Raw genomic sequence first — 5103 nt, forward strand, 5'->3', positions numbered from 1 at the left:
TAAAGAAGAAAAAGGCATCAGGATTGGAGGAAGATTTAGTAACCATCTGCGATATGCAGATGACACAACCTTGCTTGCTGAAAGTGAAGAGGACTTGAAGCACTTACTAATGAAGATCAAAGACTACAGCCTTCAGTATGGTTTACACCTTAACATAAAAAAAAAAATACAAAAATCCTTATAACTAAACCACTAAGCAACATCATGATAAATGAAGAAGATACTGAAGTTGTCAAGAATTTCATTTTACTTGGATCCACAATCAACACCCATGGAAGCAGCAGTCAAGAAATCAAACGATACATTGCATTGGGCAAACCTACCGCAAAAGACCTTTTTAAAGTATTAAAAAGCAAAGATGACACTTTAAGGACTAATGTGCACCTGACCCAAGCCATGGTATTTTCAGTTGCCTCATATGCATGCAAAACCTGGACAATGAATAAGGAAGACTGGAGAAGAATTGATGTCTTTATGGTCTTGGCAAAGAATGTTGAGTATACCACAGACTGCCAAAGAAAGGAACAAATCTGTCTTGGAAGAAGTACAGCCAGAATGCTCTTCAGAAGTGAGGTTGGTGAGACTTTGTCTTATGTACTTCGGACATGTTATCAGGAGGGACCAGTCTCTGGAGAAGGACATCATGCTTGGTGTTATGGATAAATTGTGTCCCTCAAAAATATGTGTCAACTTGGCTAGGCCATAATTCCTGGTATTGTGTGATTGTCCAACATCTTGTCATCTGCTATGATTTTCCTATGTGTTGTAAATCCTACCTCTATGATGTTAATGAGGCAGGATTAGAGGCAGTTATGTTAATGAGTCAGGACTCAATCTACAAGAGTAGGTTTTGTCTTAAGTCAATCTCTTTTGAGATATAAAAGAAGGAAGTGAGCAGAGAGACATGGGGACCTCATACCGCCAAGAAAGAAGCACCTGGAGCATAACGCATCCTTTGGACCTGGGGTCCCTGTGCTGAGAAGCTCCTTGACTTAGTCATCTAGTGTTGCTGCAACAGAAATACCACAAGTGGATGACTTTAACAAAGAGACATGTATTTTCTCTTTGTTAAAGTAGGCTAGTAGGCTAGAAATCCAAATTCAGGGTGTCAACTCCAGGGGAAGGCTTTGTTTATCTGTCGACTCTGGAGGAAGGTCCTTGTCATCAGTTTTCCCTTGGTCTAGGAGCATCTCAGTGCAGGAACCTCAGGCCCAAAGGACACAGTTTGCTCCTGGCACTGCTTTCTTAGTGGTATGAGGTCCCCAACTCTCTGCTGCCTCTCTTTCCTTTTATCTCTTGTAAGATAAAAGGTGGTGCAGGCCACACCCCAGGGAAACTCCCTTTACATTGGATCAGGGATGTGACCTTAGTAAGGGTATTACAATCCCACCCTAATCCTTTTTAACATAAAATTACAATCACAAAATGGAGGACAACCACACAATACTGGGAATCATGGCCTAACCAAGTTGGCACATATTTTGGGGGGACACAATTCAATCCATAACACACCTCTACCAAAGAAAGATTGATGACAAGGACCTTCCTCCAAAGCTGACAGAGACAGCCTTTCCCTGTGCTGGTGCCCTGAATTCAGACTGTTAGCCTCCTAGGCTGTGAGAGAATAAATTTCTCTTTGTTAAAGCCATTCACTTATGGTATTTCTGTTATAGCAGCACTAGATAACTAAGACACTTGGTAAAGTAGAGGGTCAGTGAAAGAGACGAAGACCTTCAGTGAGATGGATTGACACAACAACTATAACAACGGGCTCAAACATAGCAGTGATTGTGAGGATGGTGCAGGACCGGACACTGTTTCATTCTGTTGTGCATAGGGTCACTAGGAGTCAGAACCAATTCAGTATCACCTAATAACAAATACCTGTGACTATTAAAAAAATTTAAATCAGCAAAAAGTAGAGAGAATAAAATAACAAAACTGTCTGCCACTATTCAGTTCTAGTCAGTCCTAACATTTTGACCTTTTTGCCTCAGACTTAGTTGAATTTCTCTGTGGAGTTCTCTCTGTTCCATTTTCCTTCTTCCCACCCCAGAGATAAATACTGTCCTGAATTTGTATACTTTTTGTGCATGCACATGTATCTTTCAACAGTATGTACTGTTGTTTCGCATGTTTTAAAACTTTAAATAAATGGAAACACACTGTTAAAAAAAAAAAAGATCACAGCCTTTAAAATTAAGTTTGCCAAGAACTTTTTTAATGATAAGAGGAAATAAATGCTTATGATAGAATACTAAGCTTAAAAGAAGGAGATAAAATTTGCACGTTCCATAGATTTTAACTATGCAAACAATTCGAAAGTGCATTAAAATGCCGCTGACTCTGAATGACAGATTATAGGTGGGTTTCTTCTGCTCTGTTCTCAGAGAAACTGAGGTAAAGAGAATCTTATTGTTCATGGCTGTTCAAAGAATAAGCCATAGCCCTGACAACTTCAGAAGACACTGGCCACAGCCTTTGGAATAACTGTTATTTTTTCCCTGACAAGAAGAAGAATGAAGGAGAAATCACCTACCTCTATTTCTTCCTCCCCTGCACTACTACTGTCTTGGAAATCTGTTCACTTTGTGAAGATATCCAACCCTGAACAGAGTCTTTTTGGAGACTAGTACCTTAGTCTCCAATGCTGTGCCTCACTCTGTGTGTTAGAAGGCATCGGAGCACTGCCATTTCCACAAAGTCCACAAGCCTGCCAGACATAGGGCTTCTTAAGCTTTCTCTTCACACTCTGGCTTTCAGAATTTCCTTCCTGTTATAATAAACCAGTGCAGAGCTCCATCCTCCAGCTGTCAGGGCAGAGATTAGTGGCTCTATAACTGATTTCTTTCTTCACCCTAATGCACAAGGGAGTTGCAGTACAGACACCTGGCATGTGTCGGAACTAAGAGGCAGCAGCTGTCTACCTGGACTGTCACTAGAATTGATTACTGAAAGGATGAATTAATTCTTCAAAGGGATGTGGTTTCAAAACATAACGAGTTGGAGCACTGGAAAGAAACCAGTACTCATCCTTTGTTTATCCAGGCACCATTCACTGGTTGTGATCAAACATCAGGGCACACTCCTCTGCCATTCTCAGTTCCATCCCTGCATCCCTGCTGCTTCTGCCATCTTTGTAGCTGAGGGACACTAGGCACAGTTGAAGGTGGAATTATCATACTGAAAACAGAGCAATTAAGCAAAGTTTATAAGCTGAATATTTAGACTACAGGTCTTCTTCCTTCACCTGGCTCATTCACTCCCAGACCTTGGCAGGCGGGCATGTATCTTCAATACAAGAGATTAGAACTGTCCTGAGATACCTGATCAGCCAGGAGAGAAAACCTGAAAATACTAACATTGAGAGTTCCCCAAGGAAATAGGCCAGCCAGATTACCCCACGATGAAGATTACAGAACTTCCAGTGAACCATTTATTGCCATGCTCGTAAGTAGGAGCAGACAGCCAAACTCCCCAACATGTGAGAAAAGTCAGAGGCCAAAATAAGCAAGCAGGGAAGAAAAGTAATAACATGAAGAAAACAAGACCCCCCTCAAAAAAAATCATTAATATTCCCAGAGATTTAAGACACCATATTTATAAAAGAAGAATATGCTGTTCTACAAAGTGAACATTCAGAAAACAAATATGAAACCTTGGAAATGAAAGCATGCTAGTGAGAATGAAAAACTCAAGAAAAAGAAAAAGATTAAAAATAGAAAAGAAAAATAAATTAGCTAATCCAGGAGGTCCAACATCTGATTAATAGAAGCGCCAAAAAGACAACAAAGAAAATGAAGGGGAAAAAGTGCATCGAAGAAATAACTCAAAATATTTCCCAGAACTGAAAGATGAGAATCTACAGAATGCAAAGGAAAGAACCCATGCTAGGTGCCCAGCTCAGTGGATGAAAATAGACCCACGCTGGTTTCCTTTAATATACATGATTGTGAAATTTCAAAATACAGAGGACGAAGATGATCTTTCAAGTGTCTGGAATGGATCAAGGGACAACTTTTTACAAAAGCTCAAGAATGGGAAATAAACTTCTTAACATCAATTCTGGAAGCTTGAACCTATTGCCTTCACATTCCACAGACCCTCTTGCCTTCTTCAGACGGTAAACGGACAGCCTGCCAAGATTGGGAGGGGCAGTCATTTGACTATAGAGTTGGGTAGAAGGTTAGGATGTCTAACGGCTTCTTAAGCTTTCAGCCAACCCTCCTGCTTTCATCTCCACCTTTTGGAGTACCTGTTGCCCCCAATTCAGAGCCTTTTGTGGGTGCCACAATGTAAGTTTTCCCCACTGCTGGTTAAGTCTGCCAAATTACTTATCATTCATCATTTGCTTTCCAGTTTTCAAAATTGTATTATTGGCTCCCCCTTCCCACCTCTTTTTTTTTTTTTTCCCTCCTTGTAGGGAAAGAGTGAAAAAGAAGTAAATCTTTATCCTCTGTATTGGGAAGTCAAATGACAATGCCTAAAGTGAAAATTCAAGAGCATGAATAAGCATGTTATTCAGATATATGGAAGTAAATATATAAAATGGTGACATCAGAGGTCATCTAACTTCAGGGAGAGAAGAGAGAATCAAAATCAGCATCAGCCCAAAGCTCTTCCCTGTGAGGTGGAGGTCAGACATACCTCCATTCTCCAACCTTTTTACCAATTCTGACACCAGCTGTCCCTCCCACGGCACTCTTTACTTCTCCGCTTGGTTTGATAATTCATTGCAATGGCCACACGCAACTCACAGAACATACAGTTATGAGGTTTATTGGGGAATTAACAAGTTACAGTTCAGAATCAGGATCAACTTGGAAGTAACAGGAACAACTCAGGATACAGTTCTTCAGTCAGGACGGCTTCTTTCCATGCCCACAGGCAGGCCTCTGGCACCAGGCCCTACTTGGGCCTGGCCTCTGTCCTGCTCGGGCAAATGTCACAGACCCTTAGCTCCACCAGTAAGTGTCCGCAAGCACCCCACTCCCCAGTAAAACTCCTGCCCAGAGGCAGTCAGCTCTCTCAGTCCATGGGTCAGCAAGGCCAGCTGCCTCACTCCATGGAGCAGGAAGGCCACCACACCATCTCATGCTGGTT

This window comes from Loxodonta africana, chromosome 8, assembly GCF_030014295.1.
Source record: "Loxodonta africana isolate mLoxAfr1 chromosome 8, mLoxAfr1.hap2, whole genome shotgun sequence".
NCBI classification, from domain to species: domain Eukaryota; kingdom Metazoa; phylum Chordata; class Mammalia; order Proboscidea; family Elephantidae; genus Loxodonta; species Loxodonta africana.